Source organism: Saccopteryx leptura, chromosome 2, assembly GCF_036850995.1.
Source record: "Saccopteryx leptura isolate mSacLep1 chromosome 2, mSacLep1_pri_phased_curated, whole genome shotgun sequence".
NCBI lineage: Eukaryota > Metazoa > Chordata > Mammalia > Chiroptera > Emballonuridae > Saccopteryx > Saccopteryx leptura.
In genome coordinates this window covers 383,564,744-383,589,794 of record NC_089504.1, presented here as the reverse complement: position 1 = coordinate 383,589,794, position 25,051 = coordinate 383,564,744, and the positions used below count along the sequence as shown (strand labels likewise).

Below are 25,051 nucleotides of genomic sequence, written 5' to 3'. Positions count from 1 at the left end.
CTGTAAATACGCGATGGTGGACCTTTGAGTTAAAGAAGCCTCTGAGACTTAGGACCTCTACACTTATCAGGTGTCCGCACCCAGCGAGAAGGAGCTCCAGGGCGAGGCCTAACGCGTTTGCATAGACTGCCGGATCCCTCTTCGCGGCCAGCCAGGTGGCATGGCGCAAGAACAACCCAGAACCAGGAGACCTGCGAGTGGAATGGGAGGGGCTGCAGGCGCCTGCGCGGCAGCGGGGATATAGGCGGGGCCTGAACGGCGCCTGCTCAGTCGGCAACGGTCGTGTAGGGTGGGCAAGAGGCGGGCAGAGGGCGGGGGCTGCAAGGGAGGCAGGGCGGGGCAAGCGAACGGCGCCGCGGGGTTGGCTGCTGCCCTGAGGCCGGACTCAACGGATTCGGGCCGTGCCACCGGGCGACCCGCCGCCCTGCCGGGTCCCAAGCCAGCGAGCGAGCGAGGCGGCGCCGCGCGGTAAGAGCCCGGGCCCGTTCCCCTCAATGTACGTTGGCGGGCAGTCCATCTCCTCAGCGCCGCCCGCGCGGCCAGGCCCAGGCGGCCCCGCAGACCCCAGCAGGCCCGCGCTTGCGCCGTCCCCTTCCCAGGCCCCCAGACCATCCGGCGCCTGCGCCGTCCCCCTCCCGGGTTTCCAGGCCGACCCAGCCCACGTCGTGGGCCGTGGGTCTGTGGGCTGCCACTGGCCGGTGTTGAGACCTGGTAGTGGTCCCCACAACCGCCTGTATCCTCTGAGCCGAGGTGCAGGACTCGATCCTCGCATTTTGCTTTCGCCGTGTCGCGGAGAGGCCGGGCCGCCGCCTGACCGCCCTGGTCCTCTGGTTTCGTGCTCCCGGCGGGAAGCGCCGTTCCGGGGCCCCGAGGACGCGGCGCGGGGAGCAGGGCCACGGGCAGCGAAACCCACGCCTCCTACTGGCTCAATTTCTGCCCTGGCCCGCGCCTCCTCCTCGTCCCGCTCGGCTGGGAGGTCAGCCCGAAGTAGGCAGAATGCCCTTTTTTCTTGAGACTTGGTTAATTGCATCAGGTTAGATGTGACAATCTGGTGTTTTGTTGAGGAAAATTTTGCATTTCTCGAAATCTGGTAATTGTATGGTTTAAGCAGTTATTCTTAAAACTCGATAGTTCATCCTTGGGCACCTTCTCTGGAGGTGTCTGGAAAAGAGATCAGTTTCCACGTAGTTCCAGCCTATTTACTAAAAAGCAAGTAAGAGTTCCTGTGATCATTCAAATGCAGAGAACCTTGGTTTTTTGATGCCTTTGATAATCTGTCGGCGAGGGAAAGCCCAGGAAAACTTCCCATAAATTCACTTGATTACAGGGCAAAGGATGTTGTAAAAAGAGTATCTCAAGCGGTTGATAATGTTATCCCGAGTTTACAACAAATTCATAAAACTAAAAAATGTTGCAGAACCCAACTGCGTTGGCTGTTACCCAGGAGGGTACATCTTGAGATGAAATCAGAGTGTGTTTTTAGATACCACCAGATCTCAGGATAATACATATAGGTTATTAAGTAGCCAAACCAGTACAGGGTATATGGTGTGAGGAGAAGTAGAGTATTGATCTGGATAAGATTGTTTCTATAAAGAAATGGCTGATTCAAGAATATTTTTCTCTATAAAACAGTGTCTCTTCCTTTTTGATTTACTATGCACCACACAGAGTCTTTTAAGACTCAGCAACTTTGGTAGCTGGGAATGCTGCTTAATTGCCTGTGCATAGTCCAGGTATGTGGGGATTTTCTTGACATTTCAATAAGAAAGTGAATGTTGTGCCATAAGAAAGCTTTATCACTGTGCCTTGGTAATAGTCCAGATATCTCAGTGTCAATCAAGTGCAGTATCATAGTGAGTGGGTACAGTAGTTGTGATCAAGGTGAATTTTGTATCAGAATTTTTATTTTAAACCTGAACTTTTAGGGTGTGTTTCTTCAATGCAGTATTAATTTTTTTTTTTTTTTGCGCGTGCCAGAAAGAGTGAGACGGGACAGATAGTGACAGACAGACAGGATAGGAGAGAGATGAGAAACATCAATTCTCTGTCGTGGCACCTTAGTTGTTCATTGATTGCTTTCTCATCTGTACCTTGATGGGGGGAGGGGGATACAGCAGAGCAAGTGACCCCTTGCTCAAGCCAGTGACCTTGGGCTCAAACCAGCACCTTGGGCTTCAAGCCAGCAACCTTTTGGATCAAGCCAGTGACCAGGGGTCATATCTATGATCCCATGCTCAAGCCAGCGACCCTGCACTCAAGCCCGTGTGCCAGCACTCAAGCCAGTAACCTCAGGCTTTCAAACCTGGGTCCTCTGCATCACAGGCCTATGCTCTATCTACTGGGCCACTGCCTGGTCAGGCATAGCAGTATGTCATCTTGAGATAGTATTTTGCTGAAGCAGAGGTTCTCCTTTTAACTGACTTGACATAGTACATTTTATATTTCCAGTGACTCAGATGGTAGTATTGCTTCTGTTCAAAGTTACTATCAGGATTGGATATTTATAATATGTGAGTTGCTGTAGACCTATATACATATTTAAATCAGATGGCTAACTTGTACGTGGTGTTATGCAAACTGTCCAGCTCAGTAGAGGAACGGTGTGACCTGGTGTCAGTAGGCTAGAGAAATCCTCTTGGCTTTATGGTGTTGGACAAATCTGTACTCCTTTCTGGACCTTCATTTCCCCATCTGTGAAGTGTGGGGGTTGAGAGAGGAGATGGAAAGGAGCTTGAGTTGCCAATTTTAACATTTAATGGATTCTTGCGTACAGAGTCCTCTAGCTAGGGGGAGTCTTCTAAATTGGGGAGAATTGGGTCTTCTCACCAGTTCCAGAACATTGTGGTCCCTTCTCAAAGATGTGGACAGGGGGTAGCATAAGTTGATGAGAACAAATTTTATAGATTCTTGGTCAGGCCCCTGAAATGGGATGTTGAATGGCCTTAGTGTATTGAGAAAAACAAAGAAAATAATGAGGTTTTACATAACACTAAATTTATTCAGTTAAAGGACTGACCTTTCTAAAAGAGTGTCATTTTCTCTTGTTAAAATTAAGTAACTTGAATGAAATCATGATGATAGTAAATGGTGGCACTTTATGTGGTAATTGTAAATAGCAAATACAAGGTTGGTTATCTTATCAGAATAATACATATTTAGAAACAAAAATCTAACCATTATGCTGTTCACCTGAAATTAATGGAAAGTAATATTAAATGTAAACTAATTGAAAAACATTTTTAATTAAAAAATAGAAATTAATAAAAAGAATGAGCATGTACAATGTATTGTTTGTAGTTGTTAAGAAGTTTGGAAAGTTCCTTGGCTTGCTGCTAAGATTAAAATACAGATTATTTTTAAAGAGTAAATATGAATTTGTGGTCGTTAATCACAATCTACCTATAACCAAGAAAGCTGTATTAAATGTGCTTGGTATTAAAGATGTTCCTAGTCTGATAATTTTTTCCTATTGAATAAAAAAAGTCAGTATATTTTTTTATGTGTGCTTGTGCCAAGAAAATAAGCCTAGGAAATTTCTCCTGGTGGTTGGAATTATTAGTGCTGAATAGACTATCAGTGAAGTTAAAGAACTTCTATTGGGGGGGGGGGGGGTTCTCTGTCGGCTCAGAAATATTGTAATATTGTGGCCTTAGCCTATTTGAAACAGAACAACCATCAAGATATTAGGCTTAGCTCTGGCCATATAGCTTGGTTGGTTGCAGTGCTTTTCAGCCACCGGTCTGTGGTGCCAATCCCTCAGAAATTTTGTGCTGGTCTGTGGAAGAGTTAACCACCTTTATAACTCTTTTGAGGACCAGCACAAAATTTCTAGCAGACTGGCAAAAACATTGGGTTAGAGCAAATGTGAAGGTTATGGGTTCAGTTCCTGTCTGGGCACATACAGGAATAGATTGATATTTCTGTCTCTTTCTCTCCCTTCCTTTCTCTCTAAAATCAATCAAATTTAAAAATATAAAATAATTTAGGCTTATGTGTCAGCTGGTTTCTCAACACAAACCTTGCAGGCCAGAAGCAATTGGCAAGAAATATCCAAAGTGATGAAAAGCAAAGACCTACAACCAAGATTGATGTACCCAGCAAAGCTATCCTTTAGAATCAAAGGACAGATAAAGAACTTCCCAGACCAGTATTATATGAAATATTAAAGGGTCTTCTATAATAATAATAAGAAAATACATTAAAAATATGAACAATAAAAGGACAATAAATGCATTATCTATCAACAATTGAACCTAAAAAAAACCCCAAAATAAATAAATAAGCAAAACAGAAACAGACTCATAAATACCGAGAACATTTTGATGGTTGCCAGATAGGAGTGGGGATTGGGGGATGGGTGGAAAAGTTGAAGGCTTAAGAAGAACAAACTGGTTGTTACAAAATAGTCATGGGGATGTAAAGTACAGCATAGGGAATATAGTCATTAATATTCTAATAACTATGGTGTCAAATGGGTACAAGATTTACTGGGATGATCACTTAGTTATGTACTGTTTAATTACTAGGGTGTACACTTGAAACTAATATAATAATGTGTATCAACTGTAATTGAAAAATAAAAATTATTTAAAAACAGAAAAAAAAAGAAATTCGGTCTACAGATTGTGTTTCAGATATGCTTGGGGGGGAGTGGCTATGATCTGTTCCAAAATGAATGTAACAGATGACCTTTTTGTCTCTGAAGTCTTTAAAATTCATCCTTGTCTGCTGTTAATAGAAGGTAAGATTTAGAGTTATTATAAATCTCTTTTTTTGTACTCAACAAAAGTACAATATATCAAAATCTTGTACAATTTAAAAAATGTCTTGAATTTAAATTAATAATTCAGCCTCTAATTCTTCATAATACTCATTTCTACATTCAAAAGACTGACTGCTTTCAGCCACCCCTGAGTTCTCCATTGTCAAAGGATAATTTGGTAACCCTGTAAAGGAAAGTTGTCCAGGAGAGAAGAGTGCAGTATTAAAACATTGTTTTTCCTGACATTTTCCCACATCTTCATTGTAGTTGTTTTCTTTACTCTTAAGTTAAATCCAGAGGTTTGCGCTTGCCTGTCTTTCCAAAATACAGTCTGTTTATAATCACCCCCTCCTCCCGCACCCACAATTTATTATAAAATACTTCAATGGCTCTCACTGTCTTTTTTGTTTTTTGACAGAGACAGAGTCAGAGAGAGGGACAGATAGGAACAGGCAGCAGGAAGGGAGTGAGTTGAGAAGCATCAATTCTTTGTTGCAGCACCTTAGTTGTTCAATGATTGCTTTCTCATATGTGCCTTGATGGGGGGGGCACTACAGCAGAGCAAGTGACCCCTTGCTCAAGTGACCTCTGGGCTTAACCCAGCACCCTCGGGATTTCAAACCTGGGTCCACGTCCCAGTCTGATGCTCTATCCACTGCGCCACCCCCTGGTCAGGCTCTCACTATCTTACTAATCAGGTCTACGAATCCTTAGCTTGGTATCCAGGACACTTCATCACTGGGCTCTGGCCTCCACTCTCATCCTTCTCCCACCTCTTTTTAGGTGCTTCATTGAGCTTTGTTGACAACTCTTGGTCCCTTGAACGCTCTCCAGTCTCCTTGTTCTCCTCTGCTGAACTGTTCTCTCTCTTCATCTGATTATCACCTTTAAAGCTCAGGTCAGATAGTTCAGATCCTAGAAGACATCCCTTATCTTATCCCTTCCAGACTTGACCAGCACCCTGTCTAGTTAGGTTTTGACACCCTGTGTTTTTTCCTGTTCCCTTCTCTAGCCAGTGACACCACAGTGCATAGCACAGTGTCTGGCTTGAGGTAAAGTTACTTTGTGGGTGCTAGGCCTGTAGAGGCTACGAGAAAGAGGACCACTTAGTCCCCTGGTTGGCAAACTGCGGCTCGTGATCCACATGCGGCTCTTTGGCCCCTTGAGTGTGGCTCTTGCACAAAATACCACGCGCTGGCACTACCTTAATAAGGAATGTACCTACCTATATAGTTTAAGTTTAAAAAATTTGGCTCTCAAAAGAAATTTCAATTGTTGTACTGTTGATATTTGGCTCTGTTGACTAATGAGTTTGCTGACCACTGATTAGTCCCTGCCCTTAAGGAGCTTTTCACTCCAGGGGCACTTGACTTTACCAACCTTGAGACATTTCCCAGTCATGGATAACAGCTTGCAAAGTCCATTTAATTATATCTTAGTGTCTAATTCAAATCTTATTTTTTTAAAAATTTATTCATTTTAGAGAGGCTGGTGGGAGAGTGAGAGAGAGGGAAAAAAAGAGAGAAGGATGGGGAGAGTAGCAGGAAGCATCAACTCCCACATGTCCCTTGACGAGGCAAGCCCAGGGTTTCTAACGGGCAACTTCAGCATTCCAAGTAGATGCTTTATCCACTGTGCCACCACAGGCCAGGCCAAATCTTATTTCTTTTTTTTTTTAAAGGATTTTTATTTTTTTAAATTTATTTATTTATTTTTACAGAGACAGAGAGAGTCAGAGATAGGGACAGACAGAGAGAGATGAGAAGCATCAATCATTAGTTTTTCGTTGTGACACCTTAGTTGTTCATTGATTGCTTTCTCATATGTGCCTTGACTGGGGGGGGGGGGGCTACAGCAGACCGAGTAACCCCTTGCTCAAGCCAGTGACCTTGGGTCCAAGCTGGTGAGCTTTGCTCAAACCAGATGAGCCTGCACTCAAGCTGGCGACCTCCGGGTCTCGAACCTGGGTCCTCAGCATCCCAGTCCGACGCTCTATCCACTGCACCACCACCTGGTCAGGCACCAAATCTTATTTCTTGAAGAAGACTTTGTCTCTAATATTAAGGTGATCAATTGTCCTCCTTTAGGGAAGACAGTCCTTCTTTTGTAAGATCCGTCCTCCCTCAAAAAGTGTCTTCCTACATTTCCTCCTTTTTGATATTAGAAGACTAATCTGTAAATGTCCATATTCGATCGATGCAGAGTTGACCCATTGTGTGGGATGTGATGTATTTGTATTTGACATGATGATTTGTCAAGATCAGTACAGTGTGGCGAGACGCGATTATGAGACGTATGCGCTCCGCACAGGCAACCTTGAGAGAGCGTGCGACATACCGAGCATGCAAATGGCTTTGTGTACTCTTACTGAAACACAACACGGCACATACAACATTATAGACTCATGATTATTTCTTTCTCAGTGAATATTCAATCATAGACAGGTAAACACAATTCACATTTTATTAATTCATTATCTATTTAATTTCCAAATACGTATAATTTTATTTACAACTATTTTCCTGAAATTCAAATTTTAAAGTGGAAACCTAACCTCAAACCATATCTATTAATAATGCATTTTGATTAAATAGTTGGATAAAACACATTTTTTAATTAGAAAATGATAGACACCCGAATATCACTCCAAATTAGTGGTTTTGTTTGATATTTAGTTTACTAAATGAGTACTATTTTCTTACAATTATTATTTAAAATTAATAGGCATATAAGCATAATTATAACAAAATATTACAAATGTGTGGGTTTTTTTTGTTTTTTACAGGGACAGAGAGAATCAGAGGGATAGATAGGGACAGACAGACAGAAACAGAGAGATGAGAAGCATCAATCATCAGTTTTTCGTTGAGACACCATAATTGTTCATTGATTGCTTTCTCACATGTGCCATAACCACGGGCCTTCAGCAGACTGAGTATCCCCCCGCTCGAGCCAGTGGCCTTGGGTCCATGCTAGTGAGCTTTTGCTCAAACCAGATGAGCCCGCGCTCAAGCTGGCAACCCCGGGGTCTCGAACCTGGGTCCTTCCACATCCCAGTCTGACGCTCTATCCACTGTGCCACTGCCTGGTCAGGCACAAATGTTTTTATTATGCATTTATCATATTATAGTGTATTATTATTGCAATGAATACAATTTTTTTTTATTTACAATATTGTTTTCTTCAGTTTATTTTTGTCCTCCTTTTCATTGTAAAAAAGTTGATCACCTTACTAAAATCTGTTGTGTCATCCAGAAACCTAGCTCTAGAAGCAATATGCATTTTACTTCCCTTTTTTACCTTGTATATTTTCCACCTTGAGTTTTTCCCCCTTTTAATTTGATGTGCTTGGACAGTAAATGTTGGAGATTAAGATAATGATAATGGATTTCAGGGAAGGGGGTTGGCGGAAAGGTATAGAGGGACAAATATAAGGTGATGGAAGATGATTTGATTTTGGGTGATGGGTATACAACATAATCAACTGTCCAAATGAGGTGGTTTACCCAAAATTTATGTACTCTTGTTGATCACCTGTTGAGTTTAATTTTCTAAAAATAAATAAATAAATAATAGACTAATAGAATAACAATAATAGATTTCACCCTGGCCAGGTGTCTCCGTGGATAAAGCATCAACCTGGTGTCCCAAAGGTCACAAGTTCGACCCCTGGTCAGGGCATGTCCGAAAAGCAGCCAGTGAGTGCACAACTAAGTGAAACAACCAGTTGATGCTTCTCTCTTTCTCTCTCAAATCAATGGAAAAATTAAAAAATATATATTGTAGTTTTAAAAAAAAGATAATAGATTTGAAGTTTCTCTACTGCATATAGCTTACAGAAAACAAAAAGGTTAAAGAGGGAAAAATACTTGGTCTCTTGAAAAACCCCATACTACTTTTCAAAATATATTGAGCTTACACAAAAGAAAATAAGACCCTGCTTAAGCTCAGGAAGGAGGCATGCAGAGAAACTGACATGTGCTAATAGTCAACAATATCTGTCTAAAATTAAAGTCCCTTTTTTCCTTTCACCCTTCTCACATTCTAGGGAGAAATCCCTAATTGAGCAATTTCCCAGTGGCACCTCTTCCATCGGGAGTTCCCAGGGCAGTCTTTTAGGGCTGCTTTTTTCCAGAACAGTGATAATTGGACTCGTTCTCCCAAGAGATGCCCCTTTCCTCCCAGCTATCCGTGTCATGAGTCCCACTCCCTTCTTTTCCTGGAAGATTCTCCTTGTCATTTTGGTTCTACCCCACCAGGCCCTAGAATTCTTGACCAGGAGCTTTCAAATTTTCTGCTTTTTTTTTAAACCATTGGTGGGTGTGGGTCTGTCTTAAATCTCTGTACCTGTTCTTGTTCTTCCTCTCTGGCAGCCTATCCTGAAAGATAAGTGTTTATGTCCTTGGTGGCAAAGTTTATACTTTATAAATTGCATCCACAGCTGAGAGTGCTTTGGGGGTGGATATGATAAAAACTACCAGGCCCATTCAAGAATCTCGTTTTCTTCCTGAACCTATGTATATTTATTGTATTGCCCAATGAATTATTGAGATTGTACCCTGCAGTAAAGTCTACTTTAAATTATTCATGTAGGCCCTGGCCGGTTGGCTCAGTGGTAGAGCGTCAGCCTTGTGAATTAGTCCACAGGGCCACCTAACATTGGTGCTCAGAAACCCATCATTTGAACTGCTTTTCTCTTCCAAATCTTATCAATGGACAATTTCAGCACCTCCACGTAGGACCCGGGAGTAAGAATGCTTCAAAAGGCCCTGGCCGGTTGGCTCAGTGGTAGAGCGTCGGCCTGGCGTGCAGAAGTCCCGGGTTCGATTCCCGGCCAGGGCACACAGGAGAAGCGCCCATCTGCTTCTCCACTCCTCCCCCTCTCCTTCCTCTCTGTCGGTCTCTTCCCCTCCCGCAGCGAGGCTCCATTGGAGCAAAGTTGGCCCGGGAGCTGGGGATGGCTCTATGGCCTCTGCTTCAGGCGCTAGAATGGCTCTGGTTGCAACAGAGCAACGCCACAAGATGGGCAGAGCATCGCCCCCTGGTGGGCATACTGGGTGGATCCCCGTCGGGCGCATGCAGGAGTCTGTCTGACTACCTCCCCGTTTCCAGCTTTGGAAAAATGCAAAAAAAAAAAAAAAAAATTATTCATGTTGATGTTTAGGAAAAATAATCAGGGTCATCTAGATTGATTATGCTTGCAGGAAAAAAATCCATCTTCTCTTGAAAAGCAGATTATATTGATATGCAGCCTAATGGGCCTGCACTAACAACTCTCCATTGGCCCTAGAAGTAAAATAAGCAGTTAAGGTAAAAGTTCCTGTTCTGATTTTTTTAATTTGACTTTGAAATGAAGGTAGAAAGGTATATTTTAGACACAAATGTACTCATTTTCCTGTTACCCCCCCCCCCCCCCAGGTCAATGGCTTGCTTAGCCAGATACTACAGACTGGGATACAGTTAATCAGGATTTCAGTGTAATGAATAAACTATTATTTTGCAAAACAATTTTTGGCATTTTAGTTACTAATGTTCCCCTTATTTATTCATTTTAGAGAGAAGGGGTGGAGGAGCAGGAAGTATCAACTCCCCATATGTGCCTTGACCCAGCAAGCCTAGGGTTTCGAACCAATGACCTCAGCTTTCCAGGTTGACGCTTTATACTGCACTACCATAGGTCAGGTCTGATGTTTCTTGTTTTTAGATTTAAAAGAAATGCAGCCTGCAAGTTTGTGTTAAACTAGTATTTTATTATTTATTTATTTATTTATTTATTTGCATTTTTCCGAGCTGGAAACGGAGGCAGTCAGACTCCCACATGCGCCCGACCGGGATCCACCTGGCATGCCCACCAGGGGGCGATGCTCTGCCCCTCTGGGGCGTTGCTCTGTTGCATCCAGAGCCATCCTAGCGCCTGAGGCAGAGGCCACAGAGCCATCCTCAGCACCCGGGCCATCTTTGCTCCAATGGAGACTTGGCTGCGGGAGGGGAAGAGAGACAGAGAGGAAGGAGAGGGGGAGGGGTGGAGAAGCAGATGGGCACTTCTCCTGTGTGCCCTGGCCGGGAATCGAACCCGGGACTCCTGCACGCCAGCTGACACTCTACCACTGAGCCAACCGGCCAGGGCCAAACTAGTATTTTAAAGGTCTAGTGTAGAATATAAATGTCAGCCAGAATGCCAGCTAGCTGCACTGGAATTCTTTGTTACCTCCTCCTGCCTTTGCTTCTGACTCTCCCTCCCCTACCACATGTGCTTAGTTGGGTTGGGTTCCCAAACTTTATTTATAAAATGACTTTAATTCACAAAGTGTATGAAGTGTGTGTTAATAGTACTATAGAATCTAATAAGCACCTATAGCAGCATAATTGAAAAAGCTTACATTTCATGTGTATCTTTCATTAAATGTCCTCTCAACACATCATGAGGTAGTTAGAACAACTATTATTTTCCTTAATTTTGTAAATAAGGAAACTAGATTAAGAAGACAGAGCTAACCAACGGCCAAACTTGGATCTGAGCCTAAGTTTCTAACTAAAAGTCCTATGTTCTTTTCACTGTAATATACTGCCTTTCAGCTAGAATGCATTTGTCATATGATTGAAGGAACTACAATGCTATTTAGCCTGGAGAATAGGAAACCTAGGTATGGCATTGTTCTTTTGTAATTAAAATATTTGAAGAGCTTTCACATGGGAACAGATGGATATTTTTGTATTTTGTGTTGCTTTTGCAAATACTCTGTTAAGTGGTAGTTACAGTTGCACTGACATTTGGTTCCATATATGAAAAACTGCCCAAGAATTGAACTGCCCTTTAATTTACCACCTAGTAACAGGCTATGGGGGGTGTGGTAGGATGATGAGTGGGGGATTAAACTTGATGTTTGCTGTCTTACCAACGTCTACTTCCCTTTTTTACTTTCTTTGACTCCTCCTTCTATATTCTTTCATTTTTTTCTTTAAAATTTTTTTACTTACTGATTTTTGAGAAGAAAGGAGAAACATCGATTTGTTGCTCCACCTATCCATGCATTCCTTGGTTGATTGCTGCATATGCATAAGTGGAACAACAAATTGATATTTCTCTCCCTCTCCCTTCCTTTTTCTCTAAAATCAGTAAAATAAATTTTTAAAAAATTGTCAGAGCCCAGTTTTTATATATATATATATATTTTTTCAGTGATCAAGTGTCTGTGCCATACTCTGTCAGAACTGAGGTTGGGAGATTTGAAATGATGGGGTTAGCTGAACTGAAAACAGAGGTCGCTTCCAGGTAAGAGAAACAAGCAAGTGAGAAGTAAGCTAGGAGAATTCTCCCTGTGTAAATACAGTATGATGCTTTTAAAAATAATTGTTGAGGCCCTGGCCAGTTGGCTCAGTAGATAGAGCATCGGCCCAGTGTGCAGATGTCCTGGGTTCGATCCCTGGTAAGGGCAACAAGAGAAGTGACCATCTGCTTCTCTCCCCCTCCCTCTCCCCCTTTCCTTTCTTCTCTCCCGCAGCCAGTGGCTCAGTTGGTTCGAGCGTTTGCTCTGGGCATTGAGGATAGCTCCGGTGGTCCAAGTGTCCGCCCCAGACAGGTTATCGGATGGATCCTGGTCGAGGAACATATGGGAGTTTATCTCTGTATCTCCCCTCCTCTCACATAAAAAAATTATTGACGGAGGACCCGGGTTCGATTCCTGGCCAGGGCACACAGGAGAAGCGCCCATTTGCTTCTCCACCCCTCCGCCGCGCTTTCCTCTCTGTCTCTCTCTTCCCCTCCCGCAGCCAAGGCTCCATTGGAGCAAAGATGGCCCGGGCACTGGGGATGGCTCTGTGGCCTCTGCCTCAGGCGCTAGAGTGGCTCTGGTCGCAACATGGCAACGCCCAGGATGGGCAGAGCATCGCCCCCTGGTGGGCAGAGCGTCGCCCCTGGTGGGCGTGCCGGGTGGATCCTGGTCGGGCGCATGCAGGAGTCTGTCTGACTGTCTCTCCCTGTTTCCAGCTTCAGAAAAATGAAAAAAAAAAAAAAAATTATTGAAGTTATACCACAGTTGTTTGGAGCCATTAGAGGTCAACCATTGTGAATTATCTGAGTAGCCAAATAAGGCCAGTGCAAGAACTTCACATTTCAGCTTATGTGTGATGATGCAGCAGCCCTCCCCACCCCACTAGAATGCTTGATGAATGAGGAGAGAGGGCATAACTACTCTTACAGGCAGCTTATTTGATGTACAGCATCTCTGATTATTAGCTGCTCTAGAAATCTGTCTCTTGATAACAGCCACTAGTCCTAATCTATTCCTGCATCTTGGATCTTCTCAAATTTGAAAACAGCTATTTTCACTTGCTGACTTTGAAAGTCTCTTCTTTGAGTTGTTTCTAGAGCCCACTGGACTAGAGATATGCTGCTTATTAGATTCTTTCCTGTATTCTAGAACTGTACACAGTACCCCACAGATCCTCTGAGGAGCAGAGTCTAACTGGGATTCCTGTCTTCCTGGATCCAGACAGTGTAAATCAAATGATGTATTTCAGCTCAGAACTGTATTATATTATTAACATGCTTGGAGCAGACCTGCCATGCAGTCAGTGGTGACATAGTAAACTTATTGTCAGCCAAAACTTCCACATTTCTTCATAGAAGCAAGCCTTCCAGAGGCTTTCTTTCACAATTTTCTTCTTATTGGAACTTGTGGATGATCAGATCAAATTTTGACCTTTGACAGCTCTTGTACCCTTCCAAAATATGCTTCCTCTTGATTGACCCTTTAAATTAGAGATGGTTCTCATAAGTAAATAATCAGTAATATCAATAGATATGTAAATTAACTAGATGGTGGCATTTTTTCTCAATGCATATATATATTGAGCACCATGATGTACACTTAAACTGTCTTATAATTTTTTCAGTTATATCTCAGTAAAGCTGGGAAAAAAATTGGGAGATGAAATAACCATGTTTACAGAAGGTGAGGGTTTCTTACCTGGGACTTGAGTCATAGAGATCAGTCCAGATTGCATGAGACATACTGGTCTGTAGTTTTATTTTTTTGGTAATATCTTTGTCAGGTTTTAGTATCAGTAATGCTGGTTTCATAGAATGAGTTGGGAAGTATTCTGTTCTCAATTTTGCGTAGAATTTGTTTCATTTCCTCTTTAAATATTTGTTAGAATTCCCTAGTGAATACACCTGGGCCTGAAAAAAAGACTTATTTTTAAGTGAGAGGAGGAGAAATAGAGAGACAGACTCCTGCATGCACCCTGACAAGGATCTACCCAGCAACCCCCATCTGGGGTCGATGCTATGCCCATTTTGGGCAATGCTGCAATGGAGCTAATTTTAGTGCCTGAGGCGGAGGCTGGATGGAACCATCCTCAGCACCCAGGGCTATGTACTCAAATCAGTCGAGCTATGGCTATGAGAGGAGGAGGAGGAGTAAGAGGAGGAGGAGAGAGAGAGAGAGAGAGAGAGAGAGAGAGAGAGAGAGAGAGAGAGAAAGAAGGGGGTGGGGGTGAGAGAGGCAGATAGATGGTTACCTCTCCTGTGTGTCCTGACTGGGAATTGCAACCAGGACATCCACATGCTGGACTGACACTCTACCGCTGAGCCAACTGGCAGGGCCCTGAAGTTTTCTTTATGAGAAAGTTTTAAACTATGAATTCAATTTAGGGAGGTACTTATGAATATAGGGAGGTACTTATATTCATTAGGTAACAGATACTTACTTTTAATTTTACCTTTTTTAAAAAAGATTTTATATATTGATTTTAGAGGGAGTGGAGAAAGAGAGAGAAAGGTGGAGGGGATAGATAGGAAGTATCAGCTCATACTTGCTTTTCATATGTGCCTTGACTGGGCAAGCCTAGGGTTATGAACTGGGACCTCTGTTTCAGGTTAATGTTTTATCCACTGTGCCACCACAGGTTAGGCTATCTGTTACTTCTTTTTTTAAAAATTTATTGATTTTAGTGAGAGAGGAAGGTAGAGAGAAAGAGACAGGAACATCAGTCTGTTACTGTATATGCCGTGACTGTGGATCAAATCAGCAGCTTCAGGCGATGTGCTAACCAACTGAGCTATCCAGCCAGGGCTATCTGTCATTTGTTGAGTGAATTTTATAGTATGCTTTTCAAGGAATTTTGTTTCATCTAAGTTGTTGATTTTATTGGCATAAAGTTGTTCATGGTAGTCTTTTATTATCTTTTTATATATAGCTGTAGAATCTGTATTATTGTTATCTCTCATTCCTGATGTTGATAATTTATGTCTTTTTCTGATGTGTGGCTAGAGACTTAGTATTGTTGATCTTCTCAAAGAACCCATTTTAGGTTTAATTAATCTTTTTCCCCTTTTTTGTTTTATTGGTTTTTGCTCAGATATTTCTTTCTTTCTTCTGCTTACTTTGAGTTTTATTTGCTCTTTTTCTTGTTTCTTTTTTTCTTTTTTCCTTTTTTTTTTTTTTTTTTTTTTTTACAGAGACAGAGTGAGAGTCAGAGAGAGGGATAGATAGGGACAGACAGACAGGAAGGGAGAGAGATGAGAAACATCAATCATCAATTTCTTGCTGCGACACCTTAGTTGTTCATTGATTGCTTTCTCATATGTGCTTTGACCGTGGGGCTTCAGCAGACTGAGTAACCCCTTGCTCGAGCCAGTGACCCTGGGTCCAAGCTGGTGATCTTTGTTCAAACCAGATGAGCTCGCGCTCAAGCTGGAGACCTTGGAGTCTCGAACCTGGGTCCTCCACTCCCAGTCCGATGCTCTATCCACTGCGCCACCGCCTGGTCAGGCTTTTTCTTGTTTCTTAAGGTAGAAACAGGGGTATTGATTTGAGACATTTGTCTTTTCTAATATAGGTGTTTAGAGTTATAAATTTCTTGTTAAGTAGTGCTTTAGGGGTGCTCTACAAATTTTGATACGGTATTTTCATTTTCATTTTGTTATAAACATTCTAATTTCCCTTTTGATTTCTTTGACTCATGTTTTATTTAGAAGTGTATTAGCTTTCAAGTATTTGAGAATTTCCCAGAGTTCTTTCTGTTATTTTCTAATTTAACTAATAAACAGTCTTATAAAAAACAACACAAGTACAATACCATTATCTCATCTTAAAAAGCATCAACTTGAAAGACTGCAGAAGAGATCAGGGAGAGATCTGTCCGTCAGTGAGTGAGATGAAAGGCCAGGGAGTGACTGAAGGAAGTGAATGAAGTGAGAAAGGGATGAACCTAGGGACAGAGGAAAGTAAGTATGTAGCTGACTGAATAGAGGAAGTAAAGGGAAGGCCTTGTTGAATTATATGTCAGTGTGATCCTGAGCAGTGGAGGTTAGGATTGGGAGAAGATGGCACGCACTAGACTGGAACAATTAAACTTTTGGTTGCTTGGAAGAACCCTGAAGCTTTTCTGCTTAAACCCATGAGTAGGTAAAGCCCTGGGGATTGTAATGGTCAGAGAGTGTTACAGTTCTTCTGCTAGTACTGTGAGGAGATAGAAAGTTTAGGATAAAGGGAGATTTGCCTTTCTGGTTGTTGTGAAGAGGAAAGGACACCAATGCTCTTGTACTTCTATGTACTGAGTTCCATTCTTGTTAGTTTATGTATGCTTGATGGGGTTCTTGTAGCAGTTCTATGTGGTATTCTTTGTACTTACTGATGAGAGAACTGAAATGTGGAGATGAGTAATGTGCTCAGAGCCACATAACTAGTAAGTGGTGGAGCTAGCATTTGAACCTAAGTTATACCTGAATAATCAGTTCTTTCCACTAGGTATGTAAATTCATGAGTATGTGCCAGCAAGTGTACCAGTTTGCTATTCAAAGCCTGCTTTCTTGTATCATATGCTGTATTTAGTGCGATGGCAAAAAATTATGCTGTTCTCTTTTTAATTTTATTATTATTATTATTATTTTATTTTATTTTTTTACAGAGACAGAGAGTCAGAGTGAGGGATAGACAGGGACAGGCAGACAGTAACAGAGAGATGAGAAGCATCAATCATTAGTTTTTCATTGTGCATTGCGACACCTTAGTTGTTCATTGATTGCTTTCTCATATGTGCCTTGACCATGGGCCTTCAGCAGACCAAGTAACCCCTTGCTTGAGCCAGCGACCTTGGATCCAAGCTGGTGAATTTTTGCTCAAACCAGATGAGCCCACGCTCAAGCTGGCGACCTCGGGGTCTCGAACCTGGGTCTTCCGCATCCAAGTCCAACGCTCTATCCACTGCGCCACTGCCTGGTCAGGCCTGCTGTCCTCTTTTTAAAAAGCTGTTGATTTTGTTTTGAAGTCCTTATAAGGGATGGCTGTTTTTTAAGCCAAAATACTCAAATTACAGACATACCACATTTTATTGTGCTTTGCAGTATTGCATTTTTTACAAATTTTATTACTATATTTGTTATGGTAATCTATGATCTTTGATGTTACTCTTGTAATTGTTTTCAGGGTGTCACAAACTGCACCCATGTAAGATGGTGAACTCAATTGATAAGTTTGTGTGGTCTGACTGCTCCACCAACCAGCTGTTCCCTGTTTCTCTCCTTTTCTTTGGGCCTTCCTATCCCCAAGGCACAACAATGTTGAGATTAGGCCAGTTAATAACACTGCAATGGTCTTTGAGAGTTCAAGTGAAAGGAAGAGTCTCACTTGTCTCACTTGCTTTGCTTTTATTTCCTTAGAATCCTTTTTTTTTAAAATGATTTTAGAGATTGGAGGGAGGGAGATAGAGAGAAACATTGATTTGTTCTACTTATATATGCTTTCATTGGTTAATTTTTTTTTTCTTTTCTTTTTTTACAGAGACAGAGAGAGAATCAGAGAGAGAGATAGGGACAGACAGACAGGAATGGAGAGATGAGAAGCATCAATCATTAGTTTTTCGTTGCACATTGCGACACCTTAGTTATTCATTGATTGCTTTCTCATATGTGCCTTGACCGCAGACCTTCAGCAGACTGAGTAACCCCTTGCTCAAGCCAGTGACCTTGGGTCCAAGCTGGTGAGCTTTTTTGTTCAAACCAGATGAGCCCGCGCTCAAGCTGGCAACCTCGGGGTCCCGAACCTAGGTCCTCGGCATCGCAGTCCGACACTCTATCCACTGTACAACTGTCTGGTCAGGCTCATTGGTTAATTCTTGTATGTGCCCTGACTGGGGATCAAACCTGCAACTTTAGTGTATTGGGATGACACTAACCAACTGAGCTACCCGCTAGGGCTACGTCTTTCACTTTAAATCAAAAGCTGAATGGCTTGCTTCAGCAGCACATGTGCTAAAATTGGAACAATATGAAGATTAGCATGACCCCTGCACAAGGATTACATGCAAATTTGTGAAGCATTTCATATTTTGTACAGTGTCCTGGTGGGCATCCTCACACCCTTTGATTAGCTCAGAAGAAATATGAGTCAAAGCACAATGGGTGGTAATTCAATAGCAAAATTGTGACTTTTCACTATAAAAATACTCATGTAAGGCAGTCTGTGAAATGAAAACAAAGCTATTATAACTGGGGTACTTGTGCTAATATGTTAACTAGTATTTCCTTCATATACCTTAAGATCAAAAGCTGGAAACGATTAATCTTAGTGAGGCAGGTGTATCAAAAGCTGAAATAGGCTGAAAGCTAGGCCTCTTATGACAGTTAGCCAAGTTGTGATGCAAAGGAAAAGTTCTTGAAGGGAATTAAAAGAACTCCAGTGAACATATGAATAAGAGCGAAAGAGCTTTATTGCTGATATGGAGGAAGTTCTCGGTGGTCTGGATAGAAGATCAAACCAGCCACACCATTCCCTTATACCAGTGGTTCTCAATCTTTCTAATGCCGTGACCCCGCAATACAGTTCCTCATGTTGCGGTGACCCCAAACCAAAAAATAATTTTGGTGGCTACTTCATAACTGTAATTTTGCTACAGTTATGATTCGGAATGTAAATACCTGATATGCATTATGTATTCTCATTGCTACAAATCAAACAATTTAAACATAGTGATTAATCACAAAAACAATAATTATATATTGAGAAATATTTATTACTAATGGACCTCCTTACCTAGTGTATTGGGGCTACCATTCCGTAAATAGCTGCTTAACTAATGGATCTGTTTTTTCCAGATTAGTGGCAAGTTTTCTATTATATATATTATATATAGAACAGTGTGAACTACGTCATAAGATACAATGCAGTTTCTGCACAGCATGGTCTCTTTCAGGGCTCTTCCACACTATAAAGCAGCAGTTTCTGCGGTGGAATCCACATCTCATTTACTTCAATGGGAGACCCGTGGATTCCGCAGAAGAGAGATCCCCTGTACGGCAGAAATGCAGTTCCGACACATTTCTTCCTCTCCTATTCAAGTTAATGGGAGGCCGCAGCAGATTCCGCTGAAATATAGAGCATGTTGCTTAATTTTTTCCACGCTAGAACTTTTCCTAGAGCAGAAAAATTCCAAAGGTGGAATCTGCCACCCCCAATAGACTTCTATAGGAGGCAGATCTTTTACACTGCAGAATCCGCACAGCAGATTCCTCAGTGTGAGGCCTCTTTCAGTCTATTGGGGGTGGCGGATTCCACCTTTGGAATTTTTCTGCTCTAGGAAAAGTTCTAGCGTGGAAAAAATTAAGCAACATGCTCTATATTTCAGCGGAATCTGCTGCGGCCTCCCATTAACTTGAATAGGAGAGGAAGAAATGTGTCAGAAACTGTCATTTCTCTGTCTCTTATTGAAATCAAAAGGAGGCTGCGGCGGATTGTGTGGTAACCCGAGATTCTCGGGAGCTCTCTTCCACAAAATCCGCCGCACTCCCAATGAAATCAATAGGAGGCAGATTCAATGCCGGAAACCGCTGATTTCAGAATATGGGAAAATAGTGGGAGATATGGGAGATAATTATACATTGGGGAACAGTGTGAACTACATCTTATAGTGGTCTCTTATAGTATAAGACCGATGTAGTTCACACTGTGTAAATGTATGATGCTTTGTGTAAGTGTAAGCTGCTTTGTGTACTGTGTAATGATTACATACAAAGCACCTTACACTTACACAATATTGTGTGTATGGTGTGTGTACTGTTTTTACATTATTAACCTTTTTTACACCAGCAGGCTGTCTTGCAGGCTCTCTTGGCTCTCCGCCTTTTGCCTCTCCACCTCCTAGGCTCTGTCCTCCGGTGCTTCCTGCATCCGCCCACTGATGACGTCAGCAAGCGCCGGACACACGTAATGCGCTGCTATGGACTGTGGAGCGTCCCCCCACCCCACCCCTTAGGCCCTGGACGGATGATGCAATCACATCTGCGCATGACTGCAGGCATTCAGTTTGGAACGCACGTCCATAACAGCGTGCGTTCAAGCTGAATAGCACTGCTGCAGACGGTAGCGCAGCTTCTCAGCGGCTAAAGCCATCAGAAATATGTATTTTCTGATGGCTTTAGGCGACCCCTGTGTTTTGGTGGTTCGACCCCCGCCGGGGTCGCAACCCACAGGTTGAGAACCGCTGCCTTATACCAAAGCCTAATCCAGAACAAAGCCCTCACTCTTTAATTCTGTGATTGTTGAGAGAGGTGAGGAAACTGCAGAAGAAAAGTCTGAAGCCAGTAGAGGTTGGCTCATGAGGTTTAAAGGAAAGAAAGAAGCTGTCTCATAGCATAAAAGTGCAAGATGAAGCAGCAAGTGCTGTCCTAGAAGCTGTAGCAAGTTATCCATATCTGGCTAAGATAATTAATGAAGGTGGCTACACGAAGCAACAGATTTTCCATGTAGACAAAACAGCCTTATATTGAAAGAAGATGCCATTTAAGACTTCCATATCTACAGAGGAGAGGTCAATACCTGGCTTCAGTGCTTCAAAGGACAGCTGACTTTTTTGTTAGGCGCTGATGCAGCTGGTGACTTGAAATTTAAGCCAGTGCTCATTTACCATTCCTACAGTCCAAGGGGCCTTAAGAATTATGCTAGATCTAGGCCTAACCAGGTGGTGGTGCAGTGGATAGAGCGTCAGACTGGGCTGTGGAGGACCAGGTTCAAGACCCCAAGGTTGCCAGCTTGAGTGAGAGCTCATCTGGTTTGAGTAAAGCTCACCAGCTTGTGCCCAAAGTCGCTGGCTTGAGCAAGGGGTCACTCAGTCTGCTGTAGCCCCGTGGTCAAGGCACATAGGAGAAATCAATCAGTAAACAACTAAGGAACCACAACGAAGAATTGATGTTTCTCATCTCTCTCCCTTCCTGTCTGTCTGTCCCTATCTGTCCCTCTCTCTGTCTCTCCCACACACAAAAAAAGAATTATGCTAGATCTACTCTGCCTCCGCTCTGTAAATGGAACAACAAAGCCTGAATGATAGCATATCTGCTTACAACACAGTTTAGTGACTAAAGCCCACTGTTGAGACTTACTGCTCAGAAAAAAGGATTCTTTCAAAATATTGCTCATTGACAATGCCCATGACCCAAAAACTCTAATGGAAATAGATTTACAATGAGATTAATGTTATTTTTATGCCTGATAACATAACACCCATTCTGCAGTGAGTTACTTCAAGTCTTATTATTTAGAAATACACTTTTGTGAGACTAGCTGCCATAGAGAGAGACTTCTCTGATGTATCTGGGCAAAGTAAATTAAAAACCCGGAAAGAATTCACCATTCTAGATGCCATTAAGAACAGTTATTATTCATGGGAAGAGGTCATAATATGAACATTAGAGTTTGAAAGAGGTTGATTCCAACCCTCATGGATGACTTTAAGGGGTTCAGGACTTCAGTGGAGGAAATAACTGCAAATGTGGTGGAGATAGCAAGAGAACTAGGATTAGATGTGGAGCTGGAAAGTGTGATTGAATTGTGGCAATCTCATGATAGAATTTTAACAGATGAGTTGCTTCTTATGGATGAACAAAGAAAGGGGTGTCTTGAGAGGGGATCTGTGCCCTGTGAAGTGTCTGTGAAGATTGTTGAAATGACAACAGAGGATTTAGAATATTACATAAATTTACTTGATAAAGCAGTGGCAGGTTTTGAGAGAATGGTCTCCAATTTTTTTTTTTTTTTGTATTTTTCTGAAGCTGGAAACGGGGAAAGACAGTCAGACAGACTCCCGCATGCGCCCCACCGGGATCCACCCGGCAGGCCCACCAGGGGCGAAGCTCTGCCCACCAGGGGGCGATGCTCTGCCCTTCCGGGGCGTCACTCTGCCGCGACCAGAGCCAGTCTAGCGCCTGGGGCAGAGGCCAAGGAGCCATCCCCAGCGCCCGGGCCATCTTTGCCCCGATGGAGCCTTGGCTGCGGGAGGGGAAGAGAGAGACAGAGAGGAAGGAGGCGGGGGGTGGAGAAGCAAATGGGCGCTTCTCCTGTGTGCCCTGGCTGGGAATCGAACCCGGGTCCCCCACACGCCAGGCTGACGCTCTACTGCTGAGCCAACCGGCCATGGCCTGGTCTCCAATTTTAAAAGTTCTACTGAGGCCCTGGCCGGTTGGCTCAGTGGTAGAGTGTTGGCCTGGCGTGTGGAAGTCCCGGGTTCGATTCTCGGCCAGGGCACACAGGAGAAGTGCCCATCTGCTTCTCCACCCCTCCCCCTCTCCTTCCTCTCTGTCTCTCTCTTCCCCTCCCGCAGCCGAGGCTCCATTGGAGCAAAGATGGCCGGGGCGCTGGGGATGGCTCCATGTCCTCTGCCTCAGGTGCTAGAGTGGCTCTGGTCGCAACAGAGCGATGCCTCGGATGGGCAGAGCATCGCCTCCTGGTGGGCGTGCCGGGTGGATCCCGGTCGGGCGCATGCGGGAGTCTGTCTGACTGCCTCCCCGTTTCCAGCTTCAGAAAAATAAAAAAATAAAAAAAATAATAAAAGTTCTGAAAAAAAAACACCAGTTCTACCGTGAGTAAAACTGTAAAACAGCATTGCATGCTACAGAGAAATTATTTGTGAAAGGAAGAGTCAGTAGATATTGCAAATTTTATTGTTTTGTTATTTTAAGAAATTGCCAGTGCCACCCATCAGCAACCAGCACCCTGATCAGTCAGCACCCATCAACATCAAGCAAAACTCTCACCAGCAAAGAGATTATATGACTAGCTGAAGGCTCAGATGATGGTTAGCAATTTTAGCAGTATAGCATTTCTTAAGGTGTGTGTATTGTTTTTTAGACATAATGTGTATACTTAATAGTCTACAGTGTAGTGTAAACATGATTTATATGCACCAGGAAACTAAAAAATTTGTGTGGCCTGCTTTATTGTGACATTCACTTTATTGTGGTTGTCTGGAACCTAATCTGCAGTATCTCCAGGGTATGCTTGTACTCATTTAGTCAGTAAATCAGATTAGATAGGCAATATTCTCAGAGACATGCATATGTGTCTAGGGTTTTGGTAATGTTTTAAATATAAAGAATAGTTTTGAAGGCTTAGATTTTAAAGATTCCCATCTGCTAAGTTGGAGGCAAGCTGCTGTGATGTTTGTATGGTAGACTACCATACACCTGCAATAGTAGTAACCTTTTACTGAAATTCAAATTTTATTAATATCATATAATAGTGTTCTGAAATTTTACTTTTTAAAAATTAGAATGAAGCATTAGAAAGAAACACTTACTTTACGTATTCTTGACTACCTGATTGGTTATGTTATGTTGAGATTCTGATGTGAAATTAAGTTTTATTGCTTGAACTTGTAATACATTACTCATGTAGTAAAGACACACAGTTTGATCCTACATTGGTAACAGCAGAATCAGTGTAATTGAGTTATATGGTGTGTCTCAGCATTTTAATACGGAAGTGTGGACCAGGAGGACATTTTGAACTCAGAAGGCAGTGCTTTCTACTGTTTTCCTCTTTTTCCCTCTTACATCCTCATTCTACCAGTAATGAGTGAATAGAAATTCTCCACTCTGTTACAGGATGTCTTACAACAGGCTGTGAACTATTTTTTTAATTATGTCTTACTGTTTAATTATAGTGGACATACAATATTATATTAGTTTTAGGTTGCTTCATATATACAGCATTTGCATTCTAAGTGAGGCCTGTGGGAGAAGCCTGCAAACCCTGCCCTCTGAGGGTGTAGTACGTGCTAGAAGAATTACAATCTAAATGCTGGGGCTTCATGAGTAGGGGAGGGAGGTGTTAATATGGGTGTTGGGAAACATATGCTGGGCTTCTAGGGGCTTGAGCTGCACCTGTCCTTTGAAATTGGCTTTGAAGGAGGAAGGAGTTTCCAGTTAATGGACATTGGAGTTGGGGGAGTAATACACCAGTTGGAATGAGCTGCATGAACCAGGTAGTGACTGGCACAGGGTGGCTAGTTTCATGAAAGTGAAACAGATGTGCTGCTCTGAATTTAAGCTGTGTGGAGGGGAGTTCCAGAGAGTGGTGCTTTTGCAATCGTAGGTCAGGAGGTTTTGTGGAGGACTGATGTCAAGCAAGGGGATTCAGGCTTCATACTCTTGCTGGTTATGGCATAAAACTTCTTCCCATTTCCTTTTGTTATGGTTCACTTTGTATATTATTTCTTGTGTTCTGTTACTCCCTTCACCATTGCCTTTCCTTTTCTCCCAGTTTGAGGATCTGGGTGCCAGGGCTAAACACAGAATGCCCAGTTACATTTGAATTTCAGATGACTAGCCTAAGTATGTCCCACATGTTGCCTGGATAAAATGCAGTGAGATGAGTGCTGTGATACAAGTTCCAGAGAGGAGAGCTGACTCTTTCTAGAAGAGTCAGGGACTAAGGAGATGGCATTCAAGCTGAATCTTGACATGCTATGTGAGCAGTTAGTTGTCAGCCAAGAAGATGGTAAGGGGCTTTCAGGGAGAGGGCCCTGCAGGAGTAGAAGTGTGGGTATTTGAAAGAGCATGACTGTTTGTGTGTAAAAAGGGATACTAGGTGGGTAAAGTGGATGGGCCCAGGCCTGGAGGGCAGCCTGTTGGGAACTGAGGCTTTTGGTCTGAGGTAGGCACTGAGGTATTACCTGGCAGGGGAGTGGCAGGTGGGCTTTGTGCTTCAGAGTCTGGGGAAGCCGTGTGGTGCAGGAGGGTTGAGAGCAGGAAGAATATCAAGAGACTCTGGTTCTTGTCCAGCTGTACTTCTTCCCTGACACAAACACAGAGAGGCCGAGCAGGGCCGGCCGGGGTGGTGTCGACAAAGAGGAGGAAATGCTGTAGGCCAAAGACCTTCCCTCAGTTGCCAAGACACAGCTCCATCATTTTTAAGTGTCTCTGAAGACAGAGCGCCCCAAAAGCCCTCTGTAGTCTTACCATATAGGCCACCCCTTGAAATAAAGTTAACCCAGGGAGTTAGCGAGCTGTGG

The 25,051-nt window shown here is 42.9% G+C and overlaps 1 protein-coding gene and 1 pseudogene across 2 annotated transcripts in view; both read left to right on the top strand.

Annotated features, from left to right (window-relative positions):
* The first annotated feature begins 344 nt into the window (after positions 1-344).
* The window catches only part of SPECC1L (sperm antigen with calponin homology and coiled-coil domains 1 like), a 134,483-nt gene continuing 109,776 nt past the window's right edge, over positions 345-25,051 (top strand). Inside the window, exons 1-2 of one of the 2 annotated variants that reach the window (XM_066365521.1) lie at positions 411-468; positions 1,658-1,736. The gene's annotated coding sequence lies outside the window, so the exon portion shown is untranslated. Of the gene's footprint in view, positions 469-1,657; positions 1,737-25,051 lie in introns of both variants that reach the window. The other variant, XM_066365520.1, reaches the window with a different exon arrangement.
* LOC136396513 (U6 spliceosomal RNA) lies at positions 18,001-18,100 on the top strand (annotated as a pseudogene).